Below are 15,042 nucleotides of genomic sequence, written 5' to 3'. Positions count from 1 at the left end.
AAGAGATACTACATAACATATGAGTTATCACTTCTTTATTTAAGTATAATATATTATCATCATACCAAATAAAAAAATAAATTTATATATATATATATATATATATATATATATATATATATATGATTTCTAATATGCTTCTTCAAAATAAAAACCCACATACTTCTCATACTTTAAAATTACTACTCCCTATGTCCACTTTAATTGATTTGTTGGCTTTTTTTTTTGTGGTCCGTAATATTTAATTTTTTAGATATTAAGAAGAAATTTACTTCTTTTTTCTAAAGTTGTTGTCACGATCCAAATCTAGTTTAGGTCATGATGGTGCCCAACATCATTGCCAGGCAATCCAACAATGAACAATCTAGTAGTTTTCATTTTTAATAAGTTTTTCAAGCAACTAACTTTCCTTAAATTTAAAGAGTTTAATGAATAACGAATTTTTAAAGCAATCAAAATGAAAGCAGTTAAATGAAATTATCATCATAGAAGTACAACCCAAAATCATAAGTCTACTAGTGTGTGCCAAGACCCGGTGTCACAAGTGTATGAGCATTCTAATAGAATATACAAAAGAATACTAGTCTACTGTCTGAAATGAAATAGACAGAAAAATACAACAAAAGGAAGACTTCGGCTGTTGCAATACGACTCGGAAGGGCAGCTCACCGTATAGTCTCGTAGAGGGGATCAAATATGCGCATCGGACTGGTAACCATATGTACCTGCCTTAGATCCTGCACAATTAAATGCAGAAGTGTAGCATGAGTACATAAATATTATGTACCCAGTAAGTTTTCAGTCTAACCTCGAAGAAGTAGTGACGAGGGATCGACTTTGACACTTACTATGGGCTAACAATAATATATCAAAGTTTTATACTAAGCATGGATTTCATGAATAATACTGAAAGCTCAATAACATGAAATAATAAATTCTTCTTTCGTAAATATTAAATCCCGAGTTTAGTTTCATCATTTAACAGTTTGTATCTTAAGACATTTAAGCAATATCAATTATGAATAGTTCCAAAGATTTATCATGCGGAAATTATATCGAGGTCGTACAGTCCGATCTAACATAATATTTAAACTGTGCACTGTCGAGGGTCGAATGACACGAACCATAGATGCATTTATCGGCTACCAAGGCGTTCAGCCCGCTCCACAAATAGAAAATATTTCAAGTACACAAATTCTCATTTATAGTCAAGTGTTCCATTCGCAACTTCAAGTAAGTGGAGTTAACCTTTTATAATTCTTTTATCAACTTTCAATATGACTTAAGCAATTACATCAACAAGTAGGGGTACAAATATTTCAAGTATAGCATGGTATGGGTCCTAGACTATCCATACAATAGCATAATTAGTAGCTACGTATGTACGAGGTGAGGAGCACATATTAGTTATAATTCACCTATGGGATTAATTCCCTCTTACAAGGTTAGAAAAGAAACTTACCTCATCTCAAGGCCTACTTTGCGGTCCAAGATTGTGCTCAAACCCTCAATTTGGCGCCAAATGACTCGAAGCTAGTCAAATGTTATATAAAATAATTAATGCATGTTTAAAAGTTCATATCCTAACTATCAAAGTGATTCCCAAGCCTATTGAAGAATCCCTAAAATTCACCCCAAGCCCACGTGCTCAGATTCCGGAAATTTTTGAAAAAGGTTGTTACCCATAACCCTATGAACTCGAATATATGATTTTCACTAAATTCCATAACCAATTTCGTGGCTAAATCTCATTTTTATCAAAAACCTAGGTTTTCACCTAAACCCATAATTTTCACTAATTTACATGTTATAATCTGCCCTTAAACTATGTATTTAACTCACAATTGGTAGAAATCACTTACCTCCAAGTTCTAGGTGAAAAATCCTATCAAAAAGCTCCAAACATTGCTCAAAGAGTGAGAGAAATGTGTTAGAAATGGCTTATGTCCAGTATTAAATGAACCTTTCTACCCAGCGATTTTCGCACCTGCGGTGCCTTGGCCGCATATGTGATCACGCACCTGCGGCAAGATCCTCGCAGGTGCGCATTTCCCTTACCTGGCCAGGCTCCGCATCTGCGGACAGAAAGGGTTGCTTCTGCGAGCCTTCCGCTCCTGCGACCACTGCATTCCGCAGATGCGCTAAAACTTCCGCACCTGCGGATGGCTGGACTGCCCTCACTGTTTCGCTTCTGCGGCTCGTGGCTCACACCTCCGGCTGGCTAAGCGCAGGTGTGATTATGACAGCAACTGGGAGCTTCAGCTGTTGCTCCCAATTTCCAACTTGGTCTGAGCCTCGTCCGATTGACACTCGGGTCCCCGAGGGCCCCGCCCGAATGTACCAACAAGTTTGAAATCATAAAACGAACTTGCTTGAACTCTCGGAATGCCCGAAACAACATTAAAACTAAGAGTCATACCCCAAAACCAAGTGAATCAAACTTATGAACTTCAAGTTCTTCAATTTACACCCAATGCGTCGAAACGTACTTAAACTACTCGGAATGACACCAAAATTTGTGTGGAAGTCTTAAATGACATTACAGAACTATTCCATATCTTAGAATTCTATTTGGACCTCGATATCACCAAAACCCGCTCCAAACCAAATTTTAAGAACTTCTAAAATCTTCAAAGAACCAACTTTCACTATTAAGCGCCAAAACACTCCGGGGTCATCCAAAACCCGATCCAAACATACGTCGAAGTCCGAAATCATCATATGAACCTATTGGAACCGTCAAATCCCGATTTCGAGGTCGTTTACTCAAAATATTGACCGAAGTCAAACTTAGCCCTTTTAAGGCCAACTTAAGGAACCAAGTGTTCTTATTTCAATCCGAACCCTTCCAAATACCGAAATAACCACCCCCTAAGTCATAAAATAGTAAGAGCACGTATGGGAAGTCTTATTTAGGGAACAGAATTCTAGAAAGCAAAACGAACGGACGGATCGTTACATTCTCCACCTCTTAAACAAACGTTCGTCCTCGAACGAGTTTAGATTCATACCTAGAGTGCTGAATAAGTGTGGATATCTGCTCTGTATGTCCTCCTCGGACTCCCGGGTTGCCTCCTCGACTGGTTGACCCCTCCACTGAACCTTTACCGCGAAAATCCTCTTGGATTTCAACTAGTGATCTTATCTAGCAACAATGGCAACTGGCTCCTCCTCATAACCCAGGCTCTCATCTAACTAAATAGTGCTTAAGTCTAACACATGTGATAAGTCGACGTAATACCTTCAGAGCATAGAAACGTGAAAATTGGATGAACTCTTAATAGGCTGGAAGGAAAAGTAAGCTTATAAGCAACCTCCCCAACTCGTCTCAACACCTCAAATGGACCTATAAACTTTGGGATCAACTTTCCCTTCTTCTTGAATCTCATAATCCCCTCCATCGGCGAGACTTTCAAGAGAACATTCTCGCCCACCATAAATGATGAATCACGTGCCTTCTGATCCGCGTAACTTTTCTGTCTAGACTGTGTTGTGCGAAGCTGCTCCTGAATCAACTTTACCTTTTCCAAGGCATACTTTACCAAATCAGTACCATATAACTTAGCCTCGCCGTGCTCAAACCACCCAATGAGAGAACGACATCGCCGACCATATAATGCCTCAAATGGAGCCATTTCGATGCTGGACTAATAACTATTTTTGTAAGAAAACTCGGCTAAAGGTAAGTACTGGTCCCACTGCCCTCCAAAGTCAATCACACATGCTCTGAGCATGTCCACTAGAATCTGAACTATCCGCTCTGACTGGCCGTCGGCCTGTGGATAAAATGTTGTGATGATCTCTACACGGGTCCCCAACTCACTCTGTACGGCTCTATAGAAATGTGAAGTAAACTGAGGGCATCTATCTGATATGATGGAAACAAGCACACCATGCAACCAAACTATCTCCTGAATATAAATCTGGGCCAACCTTTCTGAAGTACACGTAGTCACGACCGAAATGAAATCTACCGACTTGGTCAACCTGTTGACAATGACCCAAACTGCATCAAACTTCTACAAGGTCTGCGGCAACCTAACTACGAAGTCCATAGTAATGCTCCCACTTCCACTCTGGTATAGTCATCTGCTGGAGTAGGCCACCTGGCCTCTGGATACTTAACATGCTGGCAATTTAGGCACCTAGATACATACTCAACTATGTCTTTCTTCATCTCCCGCCACCAATAATGCTGCCTCATGTCACGATACATCTTCATAGCACCTAGATGAATGGAATACCGAGAACTGTGTGCCTCCTCTAAAATCCTCCCTCTCAAGCCATCGACATTAGAAACACATAGACGACCCTAGAGTCATAGAACACCATTGATAGAAACCTCCTTGGCACCACCCTGTAGTACCGTCTCTCTGAGGACCATCAAATGCAGATCATCAAACTGTCGAGCCTTGATATGCTCCAATAGTGAAGACTAAGCAACGACACATGTAAAAACTCATTTGGGCTCTGAAATGTCCAACCTCACAAGTCTGTTAGCCAAGGACTGAATGTCCCAAGCTAGTGGCCTCTCCTCTATTGAAATGAATACCAAGCTACCCATACTCTCTGCCTTTCTACTCAAGGCATCCGTGACTACATTCGCCTTGCCCGGATGATAAAGCGTGATGATGTTATAATCCTTCAATAACTCAAGCCATCTGCATTGCTTCAAATTGAGATCCCTTTGCTTGAACAAATGCTGCAAGTTGCGATGATCAGTGTAAACCTCATAGGACACCCCATAAAGATAATGCCTCCAGATCTTAAGAGCATGAACAATTGCGGCTAACTCTAGATCGTGCACATGTCAATTCTTCTCATGAATCTTCAGCTGACGTGAAGCATATGCAATAACTCGCCCGTCCTGCATCATTACACAACCCAAACCAACGCATGAAGTGTCGCAATAAACCGTATACATCCCCGAACTAGAAGGCAACACTAGAAACGGTGTTGTAGTCAAAGCTGTCTTGAGCTTTTGAAAGCTCATCTCACAATCATCAGACCAACAGAATGGAGCACCCTTGTGGGTCAATCTAGTCAAAGATGTTGCAATAGATGAAAAGCCCTTCACAAACCGGCGATAATAACCTGCTAATCCCAAAAAACTCCTAATCTCAGTCGTTGAAGTGGGATGAGTCCAACTCTGAACTGCCTCAATCTTCTTGGGGTCCACGTTGATACTCTCGCCTTATACAACATGCCCCAAGAATGCCACAGAATCTAATCAAAACTCACACTTGAAGAACTTAGCATATAGATTCTGCTCCCGCAAGGTCTGAAGCACTACTCTCAAATGCAGCTCGTGCTCCTCCATACTACGCGAGTAGATCAAAATGTCATCAATGAAGACAATGACAAACGAATCAATATACGGCCTGAACACCCTGTTCATCAAATCCATAAATGCCGCTGGGGCATTAGTCAAGTCAAAGGACATTACTAGAAGCTCATAATGGCCATATCTAGTATGGAAAGCAGTCTTCGGAACATCCGAGTCCCGAATCTTCAACTGGTGGTACCCTGATCTCAAGTCAATCTTAGAGAACACCCTAGCACCTTGTAACTGGTCAAACAAATCATCAATACGCGATAGCGGGTACTTGTTCTTGATGGTGACCTTGTTCAACTGGCGGTAATCAATGCACATCCGCATAGTCCCATCTTTCTTCTTCACAAATAAAACTGGTACACCCCAAGGTGATACACTTGGTGTGACGAACCCATTTGCTAACAACTCCTCAAGCTGCTCCTTCAACTCCTTCAACTCTTTCGGAGCTATACGGTACGGTGGGATAGATATAGGCTGGGTACTTAGAGCCAAGTCGATACAGAAATTAGTGTCACGATCTGGTGGAATGCCTGGAAGGTTAGAAGGAAACACATCGGCGAACTCCCAGACTACTGGCACTGAATCAATCGCTAGAGAAACATAAGCTAGATAGGCCAAAAAACCCTTCTCGACCATATGCCGAGCCTTCATAAAAGAGATAACCCGACTAGATGTACTAACATACGAACCCTTCCACTCCAATCTAGGAAACTCTGGCATCGCTAAGGTAACAGTCTTGGCATGACAATCAAGGATGGCGTGATATGGGGATAACCATTCCATGCACAGGATGACCTCAAAGTCGGTCATATCACGCAACAAAAGGTCCGTTATAGTCTCGTAACCACAAGATGTGACCACACAAGACTGGTAGATCTGATGCACAACATTAGAATTGCCCAAAAGAATGGACACATAAAACTGGTGTACCCAAGGACTTACGAGGAATATCCAAGAAATGAGCAAACATAGATGACACGTATGAATAGGTAGACTCTGGATCAAATAAAACTGAAGAATCCCTACTGCAAATAGAAATAATACCCATGATCATGACATCTGAGGCCACTGCATTTGGTCTGGTCGAAAAGGCATAGAACTTAGCTGGAGCGCCGGCTGGCTGGCCTTCACCTGATTGAACAGTAGTTGGTGTGAGCACGTGATTTTTGCTTCACGAAAAACTACTCCAAAAGAAATCGAAAATTAGAACAAATTTCCTTGGTGTACAATTTTTATAATTTGCGTAGCATTTTTGGATAATTGTTTGTGTTTTTATCTGTGAATATTTATCCTGCTTTAATTAATTAAAATACAAAAACAAAAATATGTTGCATGTATATTTAGGATTTGATTATGCATTTTGGAACTAATCGAACCATAATTTGGTTTTAAAAGAAGAAAATCACAAAAATATGCATTTAGTCTATTTTATGTCATAAAAAGTGTGCCATCGTGTGATTTTATTTTAATTAAATGTTTTAACTTGTGTGCTAATTGTTGTTAAGAGTTAATTAATATTTTGTAGTTTAATTTTGGTTTTACAATTTATTTTTAGAATTTTTGTTAATTATTAATTAAAAGAAGAAAATAAAAAGAAAGGAAAAATTAGAAGACCCAGATTTGGGCCGAAAAGCTTCAAAGCCCAAACAAAATACACCCCAAACCCGTCCAAAAAACCAGCCCATACCCGCCCCAAATCCTGTCCACCTGCAACTAATCCAAATGGCGTCGTTTCATTACTCTCAATCTGGGTCGTTGATCTCACTTGATCAACGGTCCAGATCAACTCCTCCATACCCGACCCGTTCCCATCCAAGACCGATCCGGTCTCAAGGGTAAACGAAGCGACGCCGTTCCACTTACTTGATCAATCCAGGCCGTTGATCTCATCAGATCGAACGGCTTGGATCCAATCTCCACGTACGTATATAAGGGGTCCAAACTAACCCCGCCTCCCAAACCAAGCCCCCCTTCCTCATTCTCTAACAAACCTCGTCTCTTTCAGAGACGAGGAACCCTAATAGCTGCCACCCCGTCCCCTCACCATAAACCCGGCGGCGCCGGCTCTGATGGCCGTGAAATTCACACCACTAGAGCACCTAACCGCCCTCTCCACGAATCCCGTAACCGTTTTGCTCGAATCAGGCTGAAGCTTCTCGAATCTTCAATCGAAGATTCGAGCAAACTTGAAACCCACCCCAATCAGTCCCAAACTCACACCCAATAATCACCTTGACCTCCTCGTCGCTAATCCCTAACTAGATTGGCTCGAATCCGAGTAAAACTCATCAAATGGCGGATCTAGGAATCAACAGTTCGAGATTGTTTCAAAGGTGTCAGGGTCGAACGGTTTCTGGTTAGTCTTATAAATCTATTTCTGATGAAGTAAACGTATAATACTAATTGGAACTCAAGTTCGAAAGGGCGTATGGTTGAAATCCAAGAAAAATAGTGAGTTCTTTTCAATTTCTTTTTTTTCCTTTTTCTTTTTCTATGTGTTTGTTTGTATGTGTGATTAGTCCTTTTTTTAGGGTTTTTAGTTTAAGTTAATCCAATATATATATATATTTTGTTTCTTTTTCGGATTTTGGTTAGATTAAATATTTCAATGTTTGTTTAAGCAGTTCAATCAATTCTTTGTTTACCTAAATTAGGTTTATTGTAATTCGTCTTTTGTCCGTTATTTTCCCCTTTCTCTATCAGTTTATGTTCTGTCGATTAATAACATAGGTTATAAATTAGTTGCGTCGATTAATTAGTTTCATGTTAGTCCCTGTTTCTGTCAATACCACTGAAATTACCCGTGAATTGCCTGATTCTCTGTTTCTGATTGTTTAGTGTCAATTGTAATATGTAATCGATTAATTAAAGCTTCGTTGATTAGGTCGTTCGTATAGTTTGAATCATTTGGCATTCTGTTGTATATAGTTTTTCAATTGTTAGTTGTCTGATTAATTAAGATTCTGTTTGATTATAAGCATTGTTCTGAATCACTGAAACTCTTGTATTTGATATATTTTTCTGTCTTAAATTGCTAGCTGAAATTGGTTATAGCTGTTAATCAAATTAGTTTTGGTTAATTGATAGTTAAGCAGATTTTAGAATCAAAAGTTTTAATATATTTGAATAGTTGTATTAGGGGGCAGTAATATTAAGGGGTTTCAGGGGTGATTTGGGAATGAAACAGTTAGAATAATATGTTAATGTTAGTGTTTTGTTAGTGGGATATTAATTAATTTGGTAATGGGGAACAAAAGGGAATGAGGGGCTGAAATTAAGGAAAAGTTTTCCTTAGTGGATTTTAAGTGGAAAATTTCAGATTTAGTGGGAGAAAGGGGGTCGGGCAGTAGGTTTAAAAGGAAGGCAAGCTTGTATAAGAGGAGGGGAGGTCTGTAGAAAAAAGGGGGGAGGAGAAAAAAGAGAAAGTTAGAGAGTTGGTTTTCTTTCACTTCTGAAAATCAGAATCAGTTTTGTTAGTGTTTAATAAAAAGTTCAAAGTTTTTTTTTCTTGGAGAGTTTAAAAAAATAGAAATCAAAGTTTGCTGTTCTATTGCACTTTTGGTTCTACTGTTCTGTTTGTGATTTCTGGTTTGTTTCTGGGATTTCATTGAGGTTTCAAGTGGTTTTCTGAGTTTTATTTCTGGTCTGCACTGGTTATTTGTTGTTATTTCTGGTATATCTGTGTTGCTGCCTTGTATTTCTGAAATTGCAACTGGATTTCTGAGTTTATTGCTGGGTTTTAAATCTCCTGGTTGCTGGTTGTTGTTGTTGCTGTTGCTGCACTGTTATTGCCCTGCTGATTTCTCATCTTCCTTTTCTTTTATTTCAATACCAGGTACACTTTCGAATCAATACTGATGTGGCTGTGAGATGTAAAAGTAAAATGAAATGCTAGGGGGTTTGATGAATTAGTGTTGTATCTATAGTTTAATAAGATATGTGTCTTTATATAGTTTAGTTTTATAGCTCAACTGGAATGCATGACGTAGTCTTGTATTTAGCTGGAACTGTTTGGTTTTCAAACTATAGTTTGTAGTTGTCAATTACAGATTCCATGTAGTTAAATATGTAATTTGTAGAATAAACAAATAAGTTAAGGGATTAGTTGCCATATTTCATCTCTAGATTTCTTTTGTATTTGAGGCAGATTTTAAATAGGCAGTATTTGATTCCGTTAGGCAGCATATAGGCCAATATTCGAATCCATATTGATAACATTTCTTAGCCGTTAATTCCAATAGTTTAAATCAATTTTAGGAATGTTAGTTTAAATCAATTTGGAGAATGGTCAGTTTGTTTTGAATATCTTGACAATTTTGTATGCATTTTGTAATTTCAGCTTTAGTAGTTCACTTATAGAACAAAGGCACGAAACATTTCTCCATTTTTACGAGTTCGAGTGTAAATTACCGTTATCATCTACTGTAATCCAATAACTACTTGTCAAGCATGTAATTAATTAAGACTTTTCTCGTTTCTTTTAGAGACAAACTTAATAGAAATGTAGTCACTTTAGGATTGCCCTTTAAAAATAAATGAGACGAGTCTCGCCAAATAAAACGCAAGCTGCGGGGCCCTCAATAAAGGGTTAATAATTAATTAGAATTCGGATGGGCCGTTTTAGCAAGATTTCACGGCCTTCTCAAAAATAATAATGCGCTAGTCGCTTTAGGCGCGCCTTTAATAATTTACTTTCTTAAACGGGGGTGTACATTGATGTGACCCAAATCCAAATCCAACGGAGTCGAAGTGTGTCGACGACCACGGGTACATTGATTGTGACGTGGTTCGAAATACATTTTCACAACGTTGCAATTCTTTGTAAAATAATAATAATTATAATAAAAGTGGTAAAGAGTTAAAATTTGCACATAAGTTCATATTTGTATAAAATCAGATAATTAAGCCAAATATAACAGTTGAGCGACTGTGCTAGAACCACAGAACTTGGGAATGCCTAACACCTTGTCCCGGGTTAACAAAATTCCTTATCCGGATTTCTGGTTCGCAGACTGTTAAACAGAGTCATTCTTTTCCTCGATTCGGGATTAAACCGGTGCCTTGGGACACCATAAATCTCCCAAGTGGCGACTCTGAATTAAATAACAAGTCCCGTTTTGGTTGTCCCTTAATTGGAAAAACTCCCTTCCGCGCCCTTTTGCGGCGGCGCGGGCGAAAAAGGAGGTGTGATAGTTGGCTGAACTCCCCCTGCCTGGCCTCCACCTCTAGGACGGCCCTTACCAGCCTACCCTCCATCTCTGGGCGGCCGAACAACAGGTGCTGTAATCATGGGCTCTGGCCCTGCTGCACTGCCTTGCCCCGAAGCCTGGGGCAGAATCACCACACATGACTGAGATCTCTGCACTCAAAACAACCTCTCGGTGCGGTGATGTGCTGCCATGAAGTCTGACCCTAATGGCCTGAATACTCATTGGAAGAACTCCGAATAGTTAGTGGGTGGTATGAACTCTCTAGCATGGCACTGAAGTAAGCATTGGAAGAACCGTGATGACCCGAGTACCCACTAGAAGAACCTTGAATCGCTGGTGGGCGGTATGAACTCTCTAGCATGACGCTGAAATAGGGTCACATAGGAGCACCCTGAGGAGGTGGTGGTGCTTGTGAGCACGTGATTTTTCCCCTACGAGAACTACTCCCAAAAATTCAAAATAAAACAATTTTCCTTTGTGTGCAGTGTTGAGAATTTTCGTGGCATTTTTGGATAATTATTTGTATTTGTCCGTGCATGTTTATTTGTTAAATTAATAAAAAATACAAAAATGTTCGCACTTGCATTTAGGATTCGATTCTACAATTAAGAGTGATTAAGTTTGTTTTTATAAAAAACAAAAATCATAAAAATAATGTACGTTGCATTCTTAGCATTTAATGTCTAAATTGTGTGATTTTATCGTAATTGCTATTTAATTATGTGTTAATTGTTATTAAGAGTTAATTAGCACTTTTATAAATTAATTTAGTTCTATAGGCTAATTTAGGATTTTTAGAATTTTAGTTTTATTTTAAGAAAAATAAAAGAAGAAAAAGAAAAAGAAGCAATGGAAATAAGAAGAAAATCGGACTGGGCCACCTTTTAAATTAAATCAACCAGGCCCAAACCAAATAACCCCTTATCCAACCCAAAAACCCACTGACCCGGTCCGCCCCATAACCCAAGCTAACTACCCCACTTCTATTCTTCATTCCCTAACAACAACAAAGAAAAAAAAACCCTAAAAAAAAGAGAGACGCCCCCCCTTCTGCTTCATCTTCTTTGTCGTTCACCTCCAGCCAAACCAGCTTTCTCCATCAACGACCACCATCGACGAGCCACCAAAACAAGCTCCAGCCAGTCTTCCATGGCTACTGCTTCTTCTTCTTCTTCAACAGTCACTGCTCAACACATACACACATAGTCCGTCGACCATCTCAAACAGCCCCACCCCTCCATTCCCGTCGACGAACCACCATAACCCAACGTCCAGCTCCACCATGACCATGTCCCTCTCCAAACCACCACGCCTGAGCTTCGTCTTCAACACCCTCACGACCAGCAGCTCCGTCACACGCACACACACAGTCCGTCGACGAACCACTAAGCCGACGACGAAACTAACCAGCCTCACCATCGTTACCACCCCAGCTCCCCCACGACCTGAAACAGTCGTCTCCCAGGCCGTCTCCAAACACCAGCCATCCGAGGTCATGCTCAGTCATACGTCGAGGCAGTACGTCGAGGTTCCGTTCGAGTCCGTGCCTGTTAGTCAAGCGTCGAAACAGTGTTGCGAACGAAGTTGTGTTTCATCGGAAGTTCAACGTTGTTCGACGTCGGATCGTTAGCATAAAGGTCAACCATAGTTCGTTCACGGATTTTTGTTGCTTTTTCTTTGGTTTCGTTTTAATATGTGGTTTCATTTTTGATAAAATTTTCGCATGATATTCCTACTGCATATTCGTTGAAATTGTGTGTGTGTGCGTTTTGACGACTTTCCTACTGTTTTGAGTTCGATTGATGCTCAAGTTTAGTGATTGAAATCTACTCGCTTGTTCCGTTAAGTTTGTTCTGATATGAATCTGACTCTGTTGTTAATTCATGAACGTTGTCGATTAGGAGTTTGTTTGACGAGTTTGTTTATTCAGAGTTTGATTATTAATTGGATAATTGATTAGATGAATTGGTTATAGCTGATATGGTTTGTAATACAGATCAAAGGGGATGGGGGTAGAATGGTAATTCCAGTAGTTTCAGGGGTTGTAAGCACGTGATTTTTGCCCTATAAGAGAATTACTCCAAAAATAAAATTCAAAATAAAACAATTTTCCTTTGTGTGCAATTTTGAGAATTTTTAATAATTATGTGTATTTGTCCATGCATGTTTATTTGTTAAATTAATAAAAAATACAAAAAATACATCACATTTGCATTTAGGATTTAAGTTTACAATTAGAAGTAATTTAGTTTGTTTTACAAGAAATGAAAATTGCAAAAAATATGCATCGTTTACATTTTTAACATTCAATGTCAAATTGTGCAATTTTATTTTAATTGGTATTTAATTATGTATGATAATTGTTGTTAGGAATTAATTAGTATTTTTTATAAGTTAATTTAGTTTATAACTTAATTTAGAATTTTAGTTTTATTAATTAGAAAGTAAAAGAAAATAGAGCAAAAAATATAAAGAAAATCGGAATTGGGTCTCTTCTCCAATTTTGAACCTAGGCCCAAAACACCTCTACCCAGTCCATAACCCCAAAGACCCAACCCCTTTGTTTCATTTTCATTTTTGATCCCCCTCAAAACCTAAAACCTAAAAACTATCCGCCCCCCCTCTCTCTTCCTCTCCATCTTCTCCAAGCCTATCCATGGCTGCCCCTCAAGCTCGACCATAGCCCTTCCTCGTCGACACACACACATACACTCACACACGCATCAACAGCTCCATAGCTGCCCTCCTCCATCGATTTCCAGTCGCAGCACCTCCAACACCATCGTCGAAACCATCCAAAACACCAAACGACCAAACGACCCCTTCCATCGAACACCCTTCACCAATCCAGCCATATCGCCTCAAACAGCCCCAGCACCACCCCTTCATCGAGCTTCGTCTTCGTCGTCGAGCTCCATCGAGATTCGTCTTCGTCGTCAAGCTCGAGCTCCCATGGCGGCTTTCTTTCTCGACGACCAGCGGCGACCACCAAACGACCACCCTTCACCAGTCGTTCATTGCTGCTGCTTCTGCTTCGTCAACCACGAACAGCTCCAGCCACCGCCATCTTCCTCCTCCATCGAGCTCCAGTCGCGAGCTTCACCATGAGCGACCTCATGTTGCGAGCTCCAGCCATCAACGACGCCATTAGCGAGCAGCTCCAGCCATCAACGACGCCATCAGTGAGCAGCTCCAGCAATGACGTGAATCAGTCCACCTTCACCTCCATGGCGTGTTGCCCGGGAACGACCTTTTTCTTCATTACTAAGCAGCCATTTTCCAGCTTCTTCTTCATCCCGTTTCTGCTGTACGAAGCCAACAAAGTTCGAGCAAGAATCAGTGTCGATTTCGTCGAGTTGCAGTGCGTCAAGGTTACCATTCGAACCCAGGTTCTTTGTTTGTATTAGAGAAGATTTGTGTTCATTTCTGTTTGAAGTTTGTTACTTTTCGAGTTTTTCAAGTGTGTTTATAATGTCGAGTGTTTATTTTAGTTTGAATCATTCATCTTCATTATAATGTTGTTTGATTCAGTTTGAGTTCAATTAATTATTGAGTTTAGTGATTTGAATCTACTTGTTCGTTATGTTCAATTTGTTACCGTTATTGAATCTGAAAGTATGTATGTTGTTAAAAATGTTGTTCAGCCAAAATAATTCCAGTTTGTTTCTTTGCTGTTCATCATTTAGTTTGAATTTGTTTAGGAATTGGTTATAGCTGCTGTAATTAGATAATTAATTAGGAGGATTTGGATATAACTGATATGGTGTTGGTACCGAATTGGTTATAGCTGATGAGGGTAGAACGGTAATTTCGATAGTGTTAGGGGCAATATGGGAAACGAGTCTTAATCTTGAGTGCTCTGTCCACTAGGCATTAACAATATTAAAATAGTACATGGTGGGGGACAAGACATAAGTTAGTGGGGAGGTGATATATTTGTTTAATATAATGGGGGACAAGACACAAGATAGTGGGGAATAATTCTTTAGTTTAATATAGTGGGGGGCAAGACACAAAATAGTGGGGAATAATTCATTTGTTTAAGGTAGTGGGGAACAAAGCATGCAATCATGGGAATATTTCGGGTGAGTGGTTCAAAACAAGAGTCTTGTTATAAATAGAGTCATTTTTTGAGAGACTTGGAGGAGAAAAAGAAAAAAGTTGAGAGAGTTGACTGAATTTTGGGAAATCAGAATTTGAGAGCAAAAAGAGAAAAGCAAGCTGAACTTTTACTTGAATAATTTCAAGTTGCTTTTTTCTTGAGTGTTATTCAAAAATCAGTAAACTACTGCGTCTTGCATCCGTCTCTCTTCTGCTTTGACAGCGATTGCATTCTGGTACTGCTGGTTTTCAATCTGTTATTGGGTTATTCTACTAGTCGTTACTGGTTTTGCTGTTGCTGAACCTGTTGTTGCTGTGTATTTACGCTACTTCTGCTTCTACTGATCTTCCTCTTCTTTTACTTCCAATACCAGGTACATGACCGTAACCTTATCG

The sequence above is a fragment of the Nicotiana sylvestris genome, chromosome 3 (assembly GCF_000393655.2).
Source record: "Nicotiana sylvestris chromosome 3, ASM39365v2, whole genome shotgun sequence".
Taxonomy (NCBI): Eukaryota; Viridiplantae; Streptophyta; class Magnoliopsida; order Solanales; family Solanaceae; genus Nicotiana; species Nicotiana sylvestris.
Note: the sequence above shows the minus strand (reverse complement) of the source record.